This window comes from Trachurus trachurus (genome assembly GCF_905171665.1).
Source record: "Trachurus trachurus genome assembly, chromosome: 13".
Taxonomy (NCBI): Eukaryota; Metazoa; Chordata; class Actinopteri; order Carangiformes; family Carangidae; genus Trachurus; species Trachurus trachurus.
The window spans coordinates 39,443,830-39,465,059 of NC_139892.1; positions in this window are offsets into that span (position 1 = coordinate 39,443,830).

Sequence of the window (21,230 nt, forward strand, 5' to 3'; positions counted from 1 at the left end):
CTCAGGTGGTTGTCACAGGTGTGGCAGATCCACTCCTGAAGTCTCTCTTGTGGAACAGAGCAGGGGGAAGAGCAGTCATTATCACAAAAATGAACACAGTTTCCTGTCAAGCACGTGGCTGCCATTTTACTGTGTTTGCTATATTTGCCTCTCTTGCATGGCTTGACCTGATTGGGGAACATCGTTCTGTTACAGATTGTACAGACATATGTGGGGCCATGTCTAATAGTTTCACGGAAGGACGCTATGGCTGCTTCCATCACAGGATCCATCAGGGGCTGGGGGGGTTCCTGGTGGTGGGTAACAATGTGTCTGTATTTTTTTCTAATTCTAAGTGCTTTTTGCATCTTGTGATGAATGCAAAAGGCAGCATTTGAGGCCAGTTTGGTTATTCTCTGCTGGCTAACACGTTGAATACAACGTAGTCTAAACTCTGGGTCATTACGGTATCTGGTGTTCAGATTTTCCTTTTTCTTTTGCCTGTAACTCTGGTTGGATGTGTACTTGGTTGTCATGTACTTTTTCAGATTTTTTCTGGCTTCAAGATTCATGCTGTATCTCTGGGAGGTGTATTTTTTCTGTCTGCTTTGGAAAGCGGGATCTGCCTGGTACCTCTCTCTAATGTATTTTTTCTGTTTGCTCCGGAAAGCGGGATCTGCCTTGTACCTCTCACTTATGTATTTTTTCTGTCTGCTTTGGAAAGCGGGATCTGCCTTGTACCTCTCAGTTTTTTTTTCTTTCTGTTTGCTCCGGAAAGCGGGATCCGCCTTGTATCTCTCAGTTATGTTTTTTCTGTGTTTGCCCTGGAAGACAGGATTTGTTGCGTATTTTCGATTGAATTTTTCCTTCTTTTTGCTTTGAACTTGGGGATCTGCATAATATTGCTTGAAACGTTGTTTCTGATGGTGACTGTCTTGTGCAAATTTAGTTTTTGCAGCCTGAACTTTTTTCAGTCTAAATTCTGGACAGCTGGCATACTTGTTTTTTTCAGTTTCTGTATTTCTTTTCCTCTTCAGCTCATGAGACAACGGTGCATGTTCGTCTTTGCCGTCACTTGCTTTCCGCCTGGCTTTTTGTCGTCGCTCCTTACTCAGCTTGGAGACATTTGCTGTTTGTGGGACAACTTGTGGGATTGCTGAGGAAGTGTTGATGTGAGCTGCTGGAACCTCTGCTTGCGGTGGGCAGGGGACAGTTTCAGGCTGGGTGTCATTGGCTGGGGCAGCTGATTGTTCAGGCTGTTCACTGGAACCGACAGCGTCAAATGAAATGGGCACAAACTCGTAGCTGGCATGAGGTCCACGATTTTTAAACAGTTTGTGCAGGTGGTCAGCCAGGTCACTGAGCTCAGAGAAGGTCATCATGATTGCAGTTCCATAGCGGTGTGGTAAGCCTGCTGCATTTCTCGTGTGTGAATCAAAGACTCCATACCTCCCTGATTTGTCACGGAAAACTGCAATGCACTCTGGAGTTATCACGAGTAAAGCCTGGCTGACTTCTGCTGACAGACACTCTAGCTGTGTGGCAAGGGATCGCCCAAACTGCTCAGTTCCTCCTGGGGTGGGTGGTTGGTCTTGAAGGGGGCCTAGTCTGGCAAAGGACATGTTGACATTGTACATATTTGTGTCTGTCAGCACCTGTTTTGGCATTTCCTCTAATGTCAAGTGGTCATCTTGGAATGTTTTGTCCAGAATTAGCTGCTCTTTAATTCCAACATAGAGTGAGTCTCCCTGTGCCATCACTTTGTCGAGGGCAGTCCTGTTGAACTGACTGCCCTCATTCTGGTATGCCAGGAAAGTCAGAGACATGCAGGAGCACTGTTTATTTCTGGAGAATCTTTTGTATCTCTTGTCTCTCTGACTATGACTGGCCCTCACAGTTTCAAGACGTTGCTGCTCTGTCCTGGCCGGAACCTGAAATTATGTTATAAAAGGATTGTTACCATTACTCTGTTTCACATTAGCATTGCATTATTATTTTTATTATTATTATTATTATAATAGTGCTATAAGTATAAATAATGCAGTTAGGTGGACAGTTCAGCTTTCTTCCAAGTGGGGTTATATGAGGTACAAATGGCCATGAAGTGTAATATCTACTGAGAAACACAGCTGCATTGCGCTGCACCGTGACACAGGCAGTACTGCGTTATGAATGACGGACAATTAATCAGCATATTTTTCACCACCTATGAGAAGTCCTGCCTCAAAATAATGCACCTGTTCAAGAGTACGATCTAAAGTAAAAAAAAATTGCAATGCATCAGAAAAAAGGTTTTTGTTAAAACTAAAGACCTCACCTGCAACTCACTCAGTACTTCTACACACAGGCAGGCTCCACAATGACCTGTATCACTCATTGGAGTGAGTACTGAGTGAGTTGCAGGTGAGATGGCTAGTTTCAAATACCAAAAAAAAATCCAACCAGCTGATGCATTGGAATTTTTTTACTTTATACGATACTCTTACACTGTTATGTTTTGAGACTTATCGTATGCAGTGAAAAACATGCTGATTAATTGTCCCTCATTCACAACAGTTACTACCTGTGTCTTGGTGCAGCATGATGCACCAGTGCTTTTCAGTCGGGGGCCAGATATTATACTTGATGGCAATTTATACCTCATTCAACCCCACTTCAAAAAAGCTTAACTATCACTTTAAAATGTATATTTAACATCATATTTGACAATCAGTTTGCTTAAACACACGTCTGTGTCATTTGAAGATAATTACATAAAGAAACCTTCCACACAATGATGATTATTGTTATTATTATTATTATTATTAGTAGTAGTAGTAGTAGTACCACCAGTAGAATTGACACTGCATACTTGACTATAACCTATCAATGTGAAATTATTACATATGTTTTATATCATTAAAATGTGTTCCTGACACTGGTTTATATCAGTTTTCTGTGTGACATGTCCATTCAAGTCTTCTTGATCAAAGTTGACAAATCCCTGAAAAACCTACCTTCACCACATTGACACTTCAGGATGTTGACAGTATTAACAAAAAAAAGAGGAGGTTGGTCCTCTATTTTTGAGGAGGAAGATCAACATATTTTTAATAAAGAGTAGCTGGTTGAAATAAATTATTACCAAATCATATATTTTTTAATCTCTTTTATGGAAGAAAATCCACTAAATCCACTTAACGGTTCAACAGCGACATCTGCAGGCGGAGGAGACAGAAGCAGGGAGCAGGAAGGGGGGGGGGGGGGGGCTAGAGGAGGACGGAGGGCTTCTGTCCTCCGGGGGCAGGATCTCCTTGATCCAGAAATCTGCTGATATTTCCTTTACAATCGATGCCAATATCGCTGAAAACTCTGTACTATTAACTATTTCTTAAGCTATGAGCAGCATGAGCAGCACGGCTGGAAGTAAAAGTTTGGTGTACATAGCAACAGTAACCAAGGGGGGATTGGAGAATTGTCATTGGACCGACCTGATGTTAATATTGTGTTCTGGTTGCTGATTGGTAGAGATCCTGCCCCCGGAGGACAGAAGTCCCCCGTCCTCCTCTAGCCCCCACCTTCCTGCTCCCTGCTCCTCACACAGACTGCTCTGTCTCCTCCGCCTGCAGCTGTCGCTGTTGAACTGTGTTAAGTGGATTTAGTGGATTTTCTTCCATAAAAGAGATTACAAAATATATTATAAATGATTTGGTCATGGTTTATTTCAACCAGTTACTCTTTATTAAAAATATGTTGATCTTCCTCTTGCCTTGTCAAAAATAGAGAACCAACCTCCTCTGACTCTATGGACCAGCCTCCACTGATATATATACATAGATACCGTAATTTCCGGACTATAAGCCGCTACTTTTTTCTCAAGCTTTGAACCCTGCAGCCTGTACAATGATGCGGCTAATTTATAGATTTTTACTGGCCAACGGCCTCTGGGGGGCGCTCTAGCAGGAAGCGCAAGTGAGACAGACATGTGGGGAAAGATTATGCACCGAAGAAGATACTGGTTTTGCGTTTTGGTGCAGAGTTTTATTTTCTAACCAGGCATGTTACTGTCTGTTGATGCCGTGTTGGTGCCTCCGGAGTAATTGTGATGGTTTAACTCGCTACATGACTTGTTACCATGACAACGGAGGCTCTCTGTCTTCACCTGGCGTCTCACGGCTAAAAACCAACCTTGCAACATCACTACAGCACCTGGCCGCTGCCCCGTGTCCCAGCTCTCGTCTGCACACCGCAACACAAACGCGCTCCATAACCCATAATCTTTTGTTCATGACAGTACTATACAAACACACACGCGCAACATCGTATGTTATGTAACGTTATCCACCGCTCCATTTATTGATTTTTCGCCGGCTTCGTTGTCAACAAATGCACATGGCTAGGCGCGTAACCAGAACAGCGGAAAAACGAGCGGACTTGTATAGTTCCACACATCTTTCTGGTCTTTCTGTGTCTCATGTTACAACATGTAAAACCTGCGGCTTATATTCAGGTGCGGCCTATATATGTACAAAATCTATTTTCTTTTAAAATTTAGCTGGTGCGGCTTATATTCAGGTGCGCTTAATAGTCCGGAATTTACGGTATATACTGTATATAAAAAAGTAATAATATTATGTTCATAAAATCTTTGATCCATTACTTGTACTTATGTCATTTTTCAATAATTCCTGAGATTATGTCAAAAACCACTGAATATTAGCTAATTTGCATTATCATTTCCCTGATTACTTAACATCACTATTATTATTATTACCACCAGCAGTAGTGCTAGCAGTATAATGTATGTGATTTCAACAAACTCAAAAACAGTAAAGGCTTTCTCTAAGATTTAACCAGACATAATATATTAACATTTTAAACAATATATTTACAACCACTCTGCATACTTATCTTAAACACACAAGGTCAGTTGAAATACTTGCCAAAATAATAATGTTCATAAAATCTTTGTTTGATTACTTAATTATTAATAATAAAATGTGATCATAAAAACATTTTAATAATTATGTTACAAATTGTATCAATCACAATATTTTGCTTTATTATTGTTTAACATTTAAACAACTGTTTTGCACACTCTCTTCAACTGACCATTGATAAAACATATCCTTCATTGTTTATTGTGCTTTTGAGTTAAGTAAACCACACACACACAAAGACACTTTATTTAACCCCTGATGTACCCAAATGTAATGTCCAGTGTGTGTTGGCTGGGGAATAGAGAAACTTACTTCATAAGCTGGGGTATGAGAGGTGGAGGGTGCATCAGAGATAAACCAGGGCCAAGCAGCTGATGATGGAGTCGGTGTTTGAGGCGTCTACAACAAAAAATAACACCAATGAATCTTTACACATAAGGCAACATATTGGACTACGCTGATATAAAAAAGTTTACTAAATCAATTTGAATTACCCAATGGCATTTGTGAAATGATAATGGTTTCAGAGATTTAACATGGACCATAGTTTTCATTTAGATGTAGCCAGAGGTGGGTAGAGTAGCCAAAAATTGTACTCAAGTAAGAGTATAGTTACTTTAGAATAATATTACTCCAGGGTATATACAGGAATGTTGAAGTTAATTTTAATGCCTTTTTAAGACTTTTTCAAGACTCTCTCAATATTTTTCAGTACCTCACCGCCACTTCAAGCTGTTACCATTTACATCAGTGACACTTTTAACTGAACAATTCTAGTTTGTGATAAAGACTATAGACCACTATGATACAACAGAATTAAAAATAGGCTGGGATAATAAATAAAAGGCAAAGTTTATAATAAAAATAATAAAAAAAAAACATTGCTCCACTCTCAAAAAACCAAAACAACAATCTTCTTTTCTTTTTTATGCACCGGTTCATCTTTGTTTTTTAATAAAATGAATAAATTCACACACTTTCACAATGTTTTTTAGGACTCAAACTCTTGGACAGCTAATTCAGAAAAAATACCTTCAAAATTTAAGACTTTATAAAGTCGTGAAAAGACTTTTTAATACTTTTTAAGGGTCTTAATTTTCCCAAAATTGATTTATCACCTTTTAATACTTTTCAAGACCCCGCGGATACCCTGTACTCAAGTAAAAGTAAAAAGTAGCCATTCAAATATTTACTTGAGTAAGAGTAGAAAGTACTTGGTGAAAAAGCTACTCAAGTACTGAGTAACTGCTGAGTAACCTCTGATTTGTTCGTTTAATGGTCAGTGCGTAAATGTTGGCCTCAAATACACAGAAATATAATAGCAATGGAAAAATTCAGATATTGCCAAAGAACAACATTTAACAACTAAGACAAAAGCCTAAATGACTTCTTTTTTTACAAAAGTAGTTTTTACAAAGAAACATAAATTAAGACAAATTCAGCCACAATAACTTACACAGGTCTATGAACTGTCTGAGACTAATGCCAGAACCAGGTATTTAAACCCAGAGTGGGTTTAAATGATTGGTTTAAGTCACATGACCACACCCCCAAGACTCGAGTCACATGACCACACCCCGAAACTGGAGGCTCCAGGGCTGCGTTCCAAAAACAGGTTGAGTTTCCCTCGCTCACTTGCCCTCAGCCCTTGCTTTGACGTCACACGGAGGCCACTTGGAGAGTGGAGGGAAGGTGGGCGGGGGAGGAGTAGAAGAGCAGGGCTCCAGACTGTGACTAAATGGTCGCATTTTGCGACTAAAAGTTGATACAATGCGAGTAAATTTTTCATCCACTCGCGCATGTGCGAGCAGTAAATTTGCCGTTTTTTTTTTTTTTTTGTAATGACCACTGTGATTGGCTAATGTGTGAAAAGAAACGTGTGTTTCTCTTCTCTACATCTCGGAGCGGAGGAGACGTCTTTCCACAGCAGAGCTCCGTGTGAAACAGCAGGAGACACACAGACCGGCGACCTGCGTGTGTGTGTGCTGTGTCACCTGCATTTTTTTTTTTCGACGGCTCGCTACAAACCTTAAACATCCCATAATATGCTCGCGCTCTCGGCAGCGGTAGTCAAATCGTCACAAGGCAACCAAGCAGGTTGACTCGCGCTGCAGAACGCGCTGCACAGACTAGGCTCGGAAATGATTGATTGATTGTTGATCGATAGATCCTTTTTTTTTTGGCCGTGCGGAGGAGGTTGGGGGGAGGGGGGGCTGTCGACGAGTTTGATGCCAAGGAGTCCGTGCACATGTGGCTCAGTCAGGGTCAGCAGACAAGGAGGCCAACAAGGGCTGGCCTACACAGGCACCTTATCCCCCATGAGGGGGGGGGGGGGGGGGGTCTGTTCTAGGATGAGTTTACCACGAGTGGTGTGTCTACTTGTTCTGTTATTGGTCAGTGCAGCCTAAACATTAACTTTATATTTTCAATATTTAAACTGTTGCACAATAAAATGTGAATTTAAAACATTATAGTTTCTGCATGTATGCAGTATTTATCAGTAATACAGTGAAAATTAGAGGAAATGTGCAAATTTACTTTGCAAGTCGATTTCGGTGTGCGCCCCTAAATTTTCTGCTTGCGCTCCTAAAATTTTAAGTTAGGGGCCACTGTGCTCCTAGTCAAAAAAGTTAGTCTGGAGCCCTGAAGAGGTAAACGGAATGCACCTGCCCTCGTTCACTAACAGCTGGGACAATCACTGGTCGACCACATGTCGTAGGTGTAGCGCTGTACTGCCTCTTAAGGGCGTTTTTTTTAATTCAATACTCTATAATATCAATACTACTCTTTCTCTCTGTCTGTCACTGATCATGAGCTCTGCTTCATCATCAGGCCAATCCTGATTAAAATGCCTTATTAAACTACACATCAACACAGGCACAGCAACTATGTGAATATGAAACGTCAGATTAAAAAGGCTCTTTAGACACATCGATCTCACCAAGTTCACTTCAGCTGTTTAGAGAAATGGAACAGCCCTTATGATGGCGGCGGGGATTCCCCCGAGGGCAAGTGCTGAGGGCAAGTGAGCGAGGGCGACTCAACACGCTTTTGGAACGCAACCCAGGTGTGTATGGGGTTTAAACTTCCTGGGGAGGAAGAAAATAAGATGACCTGGATGACTGAGAACCTTCACCAAAGACGGTTATTGAATATCTTTGCCTTCATGGACATTATCCACAACATACCAGGGCTGACGTCATCCTAATCATTTACTAGCTGCAGTTTCTCAAATTTGAGGCGGAGTGGCCGTCCTGTTTACCGCGGAGATTTTGTGTGCGGTCATGTGACTGCCTGGCTCTGTCTGATTGGTTAAAAGGAGGCAAACGTCGCAAGTGGCTACATCTGATTGGTGAAACGCAGTCATGTGACAGAGGCTCAGAAGTATCTCCATTAAAACAAAACAATTTTCACATTAGATCTATAAGAAAAGTAGCGAGTAGCGACCGGAATGAAGCTCAATGTAACGGAGTAAAAGTACCGCTTCTTCTGAAGAAATATACTCAATTAAAAGTAACAAGTATGCTGCATTGAAACTACTCTTAGAAGTACAATTTATCCAAAAAGTTACTCAAGTAAATGTAACGGAGTAAATGTAGCGCGTTACTACCACCTCTGCTCATTGTACTGTAAACATATGTGTGTGGATTGGAGAGGGAAGAAAATACCTCAGGTGGGGAGGGAGGGTCGCAGCCTGCATCTCTAATGGTCCAGGATGGCGCAACTGGTGAAGGTGTCTTAAGCTTGGCCATCTGAGAACACATTACAACACATTCAGTGAAACTGAAGACTTTAATGAATCAATGCACTTTATTCATGTGGAGTGAAATTTACCTTTGCAGCTGGTGAGCAGCAGGGGGTTTCTGCATCGCCCCAACTCAAGGGAAATCTGGTTGGGGGTGATCCAACCAGCTGTTGACAGATGACAAAAAACATTACACTCCAGACAGGGTGGATAATCTAGACATGTCTCAGTTAAAACACATTAAAGTTACATACATCGTCCACAGGAGGTGGGGAGCCCGAGGGCTGCCTTTCCCCGGTCCAGGGCCGTCTCACCGGGAACACTGTCGGAGACTTCACAAAGAAAAAGACCGATTGAACCTTTGTCATTACATAGTGCATTCACTGGATATGTATGACCATTGAGAATGACAGTAGCTGAGTTCATTAAAAAAACAATTAATATTGTTAATGTTCTGAAAGCTACTTCTGGAAAACAAATTAGACTAAATGATTAGATGAACACATACCGTCTGAGGCAAAGAAGTTGGGCTGGAAGGGGCCTCCTCCTCCTCCTCCGAACTCCAGGACACTCTGGCTGGGGGTGATCCAACCAGCTGTTGAACATGAAAACCAAATCTCAGACAGAGTGGACAGTCTAGTAATGTGTATCTAGTGACTGTTATGGAAGTGTATGGTGTCTGTGGTAGTTGTGAGAAACAGTAGCATACATTGTTCACTGGAGAGCGGTGGTGGCGGTGGCGGCGGGGGGGTCGAGCTGTGGCCCTGGGTCGTCTGGCTGACGCTGAGGAGGCCGCCTACACAATGAAAGAAAACATATCAATTAAGCTTTAATCACTACAGCTATACAAGTCACCCACTGAATTACAATTACAAATATGTTTGAGAACAGCTTGAGTTTGTTCAACTACCATTATTATTAGTATCAATGCTTATTTTGAAAAGTATTAGCATTATTGACTGTTAGGAATCAGGTGACAGTTATAACAAACCCTAAAATAATAGATAAATGTAAATCACTCAAATTACCCTCTTGTGCTTTGGAGAGGGCTGGTAGTCCACTGGGCAAGACAGATCAGAGGGAGAAACTTCCTCCATAGCATGTAATGCTGCGCTGCTGAACCAGACTGGGTTCAGTGGAAGGAAGCTCTCCTCCGCCTGTGAAACAAAAAGAAAAATCCACTTACAACATGTCTTATCACATACACAAAGTATACATTAAGAACCAATTAAGACATCCTAAAGTATTTGTAAAGTAACAAACCTGCTGCTGAGCCATCCCGGTCTGTGCTGAACCCTGGGACTGGGAGGGTTCACCAGGCTGGCTTGTCTGGAATGAAAAGTTGTATTGCATTAATCAAATTGTAAACCACTTGAGAGAAAAAAAAATCAAATTTCATACACATTACACGAACAATTACCTTGCGGCCATGACTGACTTGCTGCCACTGAAAGGGGTCAGGTGACTGTCGAGCAGGGACCTCTCCCGTCACAACCAGCTTGGGAGTGAAGTTCCTCACTGGCGGTGAAGGCCTGGGAGAGACCGGGGGTGCTGGTGGTGGTGTCTCCAGCTGCTGCATGGCGGCGGACCACAGCACACGGACGAAGATCCACATCCCCTCGTCATCGCTCAGATGGATCTGCAGAAATTACATAACCAAATTCATTTACAGAGACAACGTTTTAGCCACAAAAAGCAGCTGCAGCTTCACACAAGGACATTCTACTTACACCATCTCTGGCCCACAGCTGCGGCCGGTTGAGGGGGAAGTACTCCTCAGCTGAGAAGTACGTCACATCTAAAAAATAACAAACAGCCATTATAATCTCCATACATGTAATGGTGACTTTTTATTCATTACTACACCTCAATGCATATTGAGGTACATTTTTATTCAAACGGCTTGCAGAGAACATATAACATTTTAAAAATGTAACTCCATTTAATCTAAGAACTTTTTTACGTACGCATATCCGCAGACACGCGGCGGTATGCCTGGCGAAGGAAGTTCTGGTAAGACACCTCACAGTCCAGGCGGGGAGGGAAGTCAACAACAAAAACCTGCAGAAAACAAAAAGTCATATACAGGTTACAATACAATATTTGAAAGCTCATATAATCTAATTAGACCAGCTAATGTACTACTCCTACTACTATTAAGAATGAAGAAGCAATCAAGACATGAAAAAAGCTTACGTTGGGACTCCAGCGGTGAAGGCTGAGCAGGAGCTCGGCGTAGTCAGCGGCAGCCTCGTCGATGGTCCTGCTGGCTTTGAGGTTGTTGCAGGGCGCCAGAAGACACACGGCGTCTGGGACCCGAGTAAGACGAGTGTTCAGCACCTCGGTCCGCAGTGCAGAGGCAGCAGCCCCTGGGGTCGACATGAAGCCAAAGGAAAAGGGTTCCTCTGGCATCCGGACCACACCATCTACAATGGCACGTAGATGGGAGTCTCCGACAATCAGAACAAACTGCAACAACAAACATCATTTCATTAGCATGAAAGTCCTCACCAACATCAACCGTTTTCTTCATAAACTGGAGGAATAATAATACCTTCTTGTCAGGAGACTCTGGTGGCATGACCAGTTGGTGTTTGTGCCCGGTGAAGGGTGAAACTGGCCATGACTTCACTCTGTGACGGTAACCAGTACCGTGGCCTGTTTAGAAATAAACAAAACAAATACAGGTTAAAAAAATTAATGAATGAAGGAAAATAGCAAACAACTAAAATAAATGTAAATTTTCTTTAAGTAAAAAAACACCAGCAGTTTAAAAGCTTTAAACAAAACAGAATATGAATAGATGATTAATTAATGTAGTCATTTAATACTTGAAGATAAAACAGCTGCACACTCACGTGGACTGAAGTCGACACGCACATCATCCGATCTCCAGAACCGAGCACCTGAGAGTGATGTTCCAAAGGTCTGAGGACAGATAATAATAAACACATTAAACCTCAGACAGTTCTCAGTTTTGACACAGTGTGTTGTTCAAAACTAGTTTGTGTGTGTGTCAGTTGTAATGGGAACATACGTTGTTAACTGGAGATGGGGAGCAGGGGGGTTGGGTCTCTCTGGTCCTGGACCCCTCTCTGGGCACACCGGCTGGGGGGTCGGGCTTCCTCCACCGCTGCTTGGCCGCCTGGACACGCCTCCCCTTCCTCGGCATCCTGCTGGAGACAACTAACTCACAAAAACAACTGTCTACAAAAATAATTAAATCTAAAACAAATCAAATCTAATGTAACCCTGACCTAACCTGAAATACTTACTCCAAATCTAATATAATCTAATCTTATGTTAATTTGTAGTGTTGTGTACTGTGATGTAGTGTAGTGTTGCGTAGTGTAGTGTGATGTATTGCGGTGTGATGTAGTGAAGTGTAGTGTGATGTATTGTGGTGTGATGTGGTGTAGTGTAAATATGTAAACAGGAAGGATAGAGTAGAGATGAAGTGAGGTGAGAAAGAGAGAAAGATGTGTGTGTGGTGTATAGATGAAGATCCAGGAATCTCAACGACGACGATGACGATGAACAATCTCCAAAATGCTTTTCAAAACCTCTGACCGTGACCAAAGAGAACCTGCAATAAGCAACAAGTTGGAGGCGTTATGGACACATCTTAGACATCTTTACATTTACCACACTAAGAAGGTTCATTTTTACAGGGTTCATGTAGGGTTCTTCAAGTTAAATTCAAGTTTTTTTAAAGGGATAGTATCATTTTTTAAATGGAGTTGTATGATCTACAAATAGCCCCTAAGTACTTTAATTGCAGTAGAAGACTCTCTGCACTCCTCCCGTAAAGGTTTTACCAGCCATTCCAAGTGCAGGAAAAAATTATATTATAGCAAACAATGGAACTGTGTATTATTTTTCAGGTAAAACCTCTTTTAGGCCGTGAAAATAGGCCGTTTCTTTGGGTCTGTTCACAACACTGTATGTTGTAAATCTCTGGGCAGGGCTATTATGGGCTGGCGTTGCTAACGGGAGGAGTGCAGAGAGTCTTCTACTGCAATTAAAGTACTTAGGGGCTATTTGTAGATCATACAACCACACTTTAAAAAAATGATACTATCCCTTTAACATTTAAGACCATTTACCAAAAGTGGATACCTATTTCACGGCCCTACCGGCAAAGAAAAATAAAATCCTTGAATATCAGAGTGTTTACTGTAGATTAACTGTATCATCCCACTATATTTTAGCTCTTTGTTCTCTATAGAGATGTAACAATATCAAAATATCACAATAATACCTCAATAACAAGCCCATGTTATTTATTGCAGTATAATATGGTAACATGATATCAACATCTCACTATGATAGCACCATAGCTCCACAGTACAATATTATTCCACTATCCATAAGTCAACAACAATAACATTTTGGTAAAAAATGATCTCATATCAATCACCAGCCCCCTCTCCCTCCTCTCCCTCCCTCCCTGGGCTCACCTCGCTCCTTCCTGTCTAACTTTAGATAAATACCTGCTTCTCTATCTGCTGTCACACAACATAAAGCTAGTTTCTGTAGCACCAAACACCACCAACAACAGCTACTTAGTCAGCAGTGAAACAACGCAGCCACAGCCACAGACCCACACACACACACACACACACACACACACACACACACACACACCCACACACACACACACACGCACACACCTGCCACGGTGACGCAGACGATCGTCTCACAGTCACAAGCACTGTTACAGGTCCGTGACGATATCGATTTTTTTTTAAACACATAACTTAGCCTCATAGCTCTAAAAAGCTGTAGCTTCACTGACGTGTTCCCCGTAAATAGCCGTTTGTCAAACACACCCGACTTAAGCATTAGTTATATTAACTTAGCTAGATGAGACAGAGACAGACAGACAAGCAACTCCTCTGCACCGCCATTTTAAATCACTCTTTTCTCAAATGGAGACTGCAGCTATTAGTCACAATCGAAAATGATTTAACTTTATCTGTGTAGAAATCATATTTACAATCACCACAAGCAAATACAACGACTATTTGAACCAATAGTAAAAACACAAAGCATAAATGAACCTAGAACTTCTGACCTAGTTCAAGTTGAGGCGTTCCCTATTGTTCTACATTTTCCCGCCGTTGAAGAAGTCCGTAATATTCATATCAGAGACCAACTGTACATATTTTAATGTGTTTCAGGTGATCATAGCCAAAACACGACAGAGTAACGTCAAACTTAATCTCACTATTGTGTACAACTGATCTGTTATAGCTAATGCTCTCAAGCTAACATGTTAAAAAGAGAAAATACAGCTCTTACCTTCGATGTGGGTCGGAGGGGACGACAGCCTTAGCGCAGAAGCTTTTTATATGAGCCTGCTTAACGAAAGTGACCAATCAGGAGTCCTCTTGTATCCACGTCAAATCAGATGAGGGGGAGCTGTAGATCTGCCTGGCAACAGTACGGAAAAATTCGCGCCAGTGAAAATAACCAATAGGAGTCATCAGATGACGTGTCATCCATGTTTTGCCTGACAACAGCAGCTGAAGGAAATAAAAACGACACAGACGTGATCAGATCAGCTGCACTGTCACCGGTTCGATCCCCGGTCACTGCAGCAGTGGCTGCCAGTCTAATCAATGAGAGCATTTCCACCGGGCGCGCGCTAGAGCGCAAGCACGCGGACAATATAAATATCCATAGCTTTTTCAGCTTAAAGGCAAAGCTAGTCTTCACTACATGAGAGGCTGCATGTTTGCTCATGTTTAAAGGGATATGCTTCTATTTTGGACAGCACCATTTCCCCACATCCCTAGCATGTGTCTGAAGCATACAGACCATAATCTCATTGACCCATCCAGTATTAAGCTGGTAGATTTCTAACGCTGAAAGATCTAGAAAAACAGGTCTGAAGGAAATTGCTTTGATAAAATTAAAAAATTAAAAAATATTGTTAGGTATTTAAAAAAAAAAAATCTCCAGCCCCTATTCCTTAGCATCTAATGTTCTTCAATTCTAAAATTGCCATTAGGATCCTGCTCCAATGAATATTGACAGATTCTGCTCAGCTCAATAGTGTGTGTGTGTGTGTTTATCTTGTGTAATAGGGCCGGGACTCGATTAAAACAATTAATCTAATTAATTAGAGGCTTTGTAATTAATTAATCGCATTTTAATCGCATATAAATATTTGACCTGAGAACAGTGAGAAGCATTTTTTTCACATGGATTTTAGTATACCATTGAATGACTGAATAGCTTAAGCAACAAAACATTGTTTTTTTTTCAAGGTGGTACTTAACCAAGACCAACAGACTAGGGATGCAAATGATCGATTAATTCATTAATCGATATTTGATACATACAGATTAAATGGTCTTTCCTGCCAATACACTATGATGATTACTGTAGTATTTAACTAGGCTACTTAAATCACAGTACAGTAGCATAAACTGATTTGTTGAACTCAGCCTGATGTAAACATTAATAAAACTCAGTAACCAATCACACAACCGCTGACAAGGTCTGGTTTTAGTCCATGGCGGAAGTCTTCAATGATGCTCCTCATAAATGCAGAGAAAACCTCCTCATCACCTGCTGATAATGGTTCTCATAGTTGTGAAGAGTTTGGAAATGGAAACCGTTTCCATCATGTCCATGTTTATTCTTGTGTCTGCGGTAAGGAGGTGGAGGGAGGGCAGGTCTGTGAGCTCTGTGTGCTGTTCATACCACACCTGCTGTGGGTGTTGGTTCTCAAAGTAGTCAGAGCGTAAGCTCAAGTAGAGAGAGCATTAAAAAAACACTAAGAGTTTAAAACCTTTAAAGAAACATTCTTGTGTGCGCTAACGCGCACACATGTACGTTAACTGTGTTTTAATCACATGAAGGTGTGTGATTGTGTGTGTGGGAGAGGATGTGTACGTTAACTGTGTTTTTGTGTGTGTGTGTGTGAGTGTGTGTGTAATCACATGAAGTTACCTGTGTGTGTTAGAGTGTGGGAGAGGAGTGCGCGCTTCCGCGCGCATTTGTATGTTACCTGTGTGTTTTGATGTGTGTGTGTCTGTAACTGTAATCACATGAAGCTGGCTCTAGAGTCTGTGTGTGTGTGACTGACTGACTGGACACATGAGCTGCATCCTGTGTCAGTCTGATTTAGCTGTGTGTCTGTGTTTATAAACATTTAAACGAGTGCCAGGTGGATTGTTTATGAAGTTAACGAGCTCTGGCCTGAGAATCAGACATTACCACGGCAACTCGAGGTGGTTACCACGGCAACTCAAGGTGGTTACCACGGCGATAGGGGCCCCCGCAGGCTGAGACAGACAGAAACGTGGAGAAAAAGAGCCATTTTCTGCCTCTGCATCGGTCTCACATTAAGGCTTAGCATGACAAAACGGTAACTCCTATCAGAACAAAACACAGATCAACGTTGCTCTAAGGACTTACTGAAAATGTTGGTACGATTTGGTGTTTCTACAGTAAATATTTTGGCGACACTGGCAGTTTTAAAACATCAGGCCGTTCTGCTTCTCTCAGAAAATATTTGTATTGGAGTCAATGAGGAGCAGAGACAGACGTGGCCGCACTTAGAGGCTCAGAGTTTAAATTCTGTAAGTCTCACTGATATTTTGAGCAGATGATGAGTGACAGGACAAGTTTCTCTTACAAATTCTGAAAAAATTATGTGTGTAGAGTGTAAATTGTGGCCGGGCCGAGTTTGGAAAGAGAAAAAATCTGGAGTTTTTCTGGCATCTCTCCCACTCTAACCGATGATGTCACGCACTCTGACACGAACATTCCGTCCAATACACACCCATTATAATCTCATAATTTCTCCAAAAATGATCATGGTCATTGAACAGGGATTGATCAAAAACTATATGACCTATCAAAACGTGGAGTAATACGACAATACACAAGACTTGTGTCTACTGTTTAAAGTTTAAATGGAGTCTCTAGGTGAAAGTATGCCTGAGCAGTAGACGTTTGTTAAACTCCAATGATTGGTCTTTTTCGCTCTTTTTTTTCCGCCCGTCCCATTGACTTACATGCAAAAATTTTGCGCAGTTTTTCGCGACTCACGTCGCGAAAAATTTGTACACTGTTGAGAAAAGTAATAGCCCACCGATCCCGATCAAGCCGCACGTTTTGATATATAATATGTCCTGCAACTCTTCGAGTTGCAGGACTAGTTGCGAATCGAAAGTCGTCCGGAAGATGAAGAAAGAAAATAATAACTAGGAAAAAATCCACACAATAACAGTAGTGCCCGGGCTTCGCCACTGGTCCCTGCAGCTATTTCATAGCTGTTGGGACCAGTGCCCGGTGCGATTGCCCGTGGCCCTAATAAGAAAAAATCCACACAATAACAGTAGTAGGCTGTAACAGTAGTAGACAGTAGTAGGCTTCGCCCGGGCACTGGTCCCTGCAGCTATTTCATAGCTGTAGGGACCAGTGCCCGGTGCGATTGCCCGTGGCCCTAACTAGAAAATTTCCTCTCGGGAAATTTTGAATGGGCCACGGGAGCTACTGCGGGTTGTGCCATCTCTGTCAACATGGGAATCAAACCCACGATCTTAACTCTTTCCCTGCCAGCATTCTCTTTACAAGTGGCCAGCCAGTGCCAGCGTTTTTGGGCATTTTCAACACTCTTTGAGGACCCACAGAATATGTTGTGCTATGATTTAGTAAAAGGTTAAAATACCAAAGGAAAGGACAGAGTCTCTACTGTCATTTAAAAAAACCCAATTTATTCTATGTTCATTCATTCTTTTTTTATCAACAGTTGAATGATGACAGTTTTCAACAAAAAACGGAATGTTCAGACACAAAGCTGTTAAAAATAGATTTTTGTAAAAACAAACAGATTTTTAAATATAACATTGATTCTCTATACATATTATTAATAATTACAGATTTATATTTGCAATCACATAAATGGACTTGGAATATATTTCATTTTCAACAAAATCAATAACATTTAGAATAATAAAACACCACATTTTGTAACTTATTCACAGGGGCACAGCTTATTTACGTTTTTCTCCCTTTTTGTTTTCCATTTTAACTGATTTCTGGCTGCCTAAAACAGCAGAACAATTAGGCATAGTGTGCCTTTGAGTGGTACTCAGTGTAACAAACCCCCTTATGTAAGGGGACACCACATCCTTTACAGTAGTAAGATGTTTCCCCACGTACCCCTTTTCGTGCACATACTCTGCACCGTCTGGTCGGGTTCTGCTTTTTTGCTGTTGGCAAGATCTGGACAAGAGCATGAGCAGCAATTCTGTTATCCAGCCTGCTCCTTGGGTCATAGTTGTAGGGGGCTCTAGGTGTTTTTTGAGGTGGAGGTATTTCTCCCTCAGCTGCAGTTTGACTAGCTTGTGCCACAGGCTCTTGTCTGGTCCAAGACTTCACGAGGCTTTCAATGAAGGACCGAAATGTGTTGTATTTGCCCTGTGGGTTCTTTGCTTTATAGATCACAAAAGAATTAAAGAGACTGATCTCAAAGAGATATGTTACAAATTTTCTGGTCCATTTGCTCGATTTTCGAGCAAATGGATAGTACACAATATTTTGATCTAATTTATCTACGCCATTCATTGCACTGTTGTAGCTCACAATGCATTCTGGTTTTGTTTTGGCAACTTTATCTTTGTGGCCTCTCTGCCATACACTGACATTCTCCATGTTGTTCTGGTGGAAGGTTGTTACCATTTTTACGATTTTTTTGTCATGCCATGCCATCACCATCACATTACTATTGTGACGCATGATTGTCTCTCCAGCCTGAAGGTCAGCTTTAGTGATGTTTTGGAGGACTGGTGGTTCACCTCTGTTTTTCCTCAATGTACCACAGACATGGGTTTCCAGATGAAGTAGGCGCTCACATAATGAAACCGAATTGTAATAATTGTCCATGAATAATTTGTAGCCGTGACCTGCTAGGCGATCAAGAAGAGAGACGACCGTGTCTCCAAGGGCAGAGGCTTGTCCATCATAGGGTTTTAAGTTGAAGCAGTATCCTGTTTTTGATTCGCAAAGGATGTAGGATTTTATGCCATACTTGACTGGCTTTTGGGGGTTGTACACCCTGAAAACTAGGCGGCCACGCCACAGAAGCATACCCTCATCAATACAAATGTTTTCACTGGGATGATACATTTCACGAAATTTGGAGATAAGATAATCTAAGACGGGGCGGATTTTATACAGATTGTCAGTGCAATTGGCTGGCCTTGCTTGATTGTCACTGAAATGAAGAAAGCGCAATATAATTTGAAATCGGTTGCGAGACATGACCTTATTAAAGTAGGGGGTGGCTAAAATTTCTTCAGAAGACCAGTACATCTCCAGCTCAGGCTTGCGAATGATGCCAGTGAGAAAAAAAAGCCCCAGAAACTTTTTTAACTCTGACACTGTAACAGGTTTCCAAGCATGAGCTCTAGCCTGTGGTGTCAAACACTGCTCGGCTTCAAGACACTGTTCAGCATACAGGTTAGTTTGTGCTACAATGTCCTGGATCAGCTCATTGGACAGGAAGAGCTCAACAAAATCAGCCGGATCTTCTGATTCAAGATCAGCAGCTTTACCCGCAGGTCCAGGGTTGGCGGTGAATGGATGGTTTGGTGGCTGCCAGTTTGTGTCCTGCCACTCAGGATGAGGAGCTGGAGCCCTTGTTTGCCGAGCAGCCGCGCCACGCCTACGAGAGGCTGATGTCTGCCCTCGTCTTTGAGGCTGACGTCTGCCCCTTTGAGTTGTTCGACCTGTAAATGGTTATATAGATACAACTAAATTAGTACAAAAATATTTGTCAGGGTGCTAAATCAGGTATCAAGATTTATTGTCATTTTGTAAGTAACAAAATGAAAGAACATTTATATGAGATCAACATAAAACACAGACATCCTTCTAAATACTGTCAAGAAATAATAGATACTCTACTAGACAAAAGTTAAAAGTGTAGCATAAAGATTTGTGTCTCCACTAAGACTGAATGTAACCAAAAATGTTAGACTCAGACACTGAGGCATTTGGACATTTTGATTATAATTAACAGTGACTACTACTGCCTCACACTAGTGCAATGATACAAGCAGGCTGTGATACAAAATGGCCTAGGCGTGTTACATCTACTTCATACAAAAGACAGTTGACCATGAATCTGTATGGGCTCCTAAATGTAGCCTACACTGTTAGCCTTTGCTGTAAAACCTACAGTTAATTACTTTAAAATGTCCAGTAAAATAACTTAAAAACATTGAACAGTATAAAACTGTAACATGCATTGCATCATGGGAGTTTTATTATAAACTAGAGTATATTACTGTATAATTTCAAAAATGCAGTAGTATACTGTTGTAGCATGGGTCCACAAAACAAAAACAGTTATTTACTAGATTACTTACAGTAAACTACACTTTTGTATTTTCTAGTAAGGTACTGTAGTTTGGATTAGGCGGGAATGCATCTAAAAGCCATTTACCAGTTGCCAGTTACGTTAAACAAAAGAAGAGGACGAAGAAGACGGTGGACAAGTAAAGTTCATTCATCAACCTTGGTGGAGAGAGGCTGCACCGTTGCGGTAAGTTTAAATGTAGAAATTAAACGTCTTGATTAAACCTGACCTGATTTAACCTTTGCTTAGCATAATGCTAACATTACTCTGAATGATGTTATTCGCCTGAGATGTTCAGACAGTCACAAACACATAGCTACTTACCGACCAAGGTTAGCTAACCTTATGTAACTGCTAAAGTCATGTAGAAGATTAACATCTAGATAGACACCACTTATGAATTTCACCAAAACATTATTAATTCGCCTGGGTCTATGTGCGTGCGTGTGTGAGTGCGTGCGTGCCTGTGTTTCATGGCAGGAGGTAACGTTAAGTAGCTAGTTAGGCTATGTGCTCTCTGGTGATAAATGTTCATACAATATGATCATTTGAATGCGGCCAAACTGCTGTATGCTGCTCGGTGTAACACCCAAGCCCTCCCGTGTGAGTCCTGCAGACTTGAGTCCGTTAAAATATATTTTTTTATTTTTGTCCCTATATGTCCTAGCTTTAGTAGCATGCTAGGATAGCCTTAGCCTGCTTGCTATTGTCGTCCCTTGCGCTCACTCTGTTCAGAGAGGAGCCAAGGCAGCCAGCCCAGTCACGTTTCTTGTCGAGAAGATTATGATTTATAATCTTGTGTGTGCGTCTGTAATATTAATTTGATTCAATACCATTGTGAAAGCCTTGACTGTCAACTAAAATGCCCAGTAAAAATCTTAGAAACATTGAAAACAGTACAAAACTGTATAATTTCAAAAATACGGTATGATACTGGTTACCTACTGGATTATTTACAGTTAACTACACTAATACATTTTCAAGTAAGGTACCGTTGTTGATAACAGTTGTTATAGATAATTTACAGTAAACAACAGTTTGTGTATTTTCTAGTAATGTACCGTAGTTTGGATTAGGTGGGACAAAGCACCTAAAAGCTAAAAGATCAACTACCAGGGTTCCCTTAGGTCTTTGAAATTCTTAAAAGTTTGACAGAATTTGTGGCAAAAGTATCAAAGTATTGAAAGTTTTTTTTTTTTGGAAA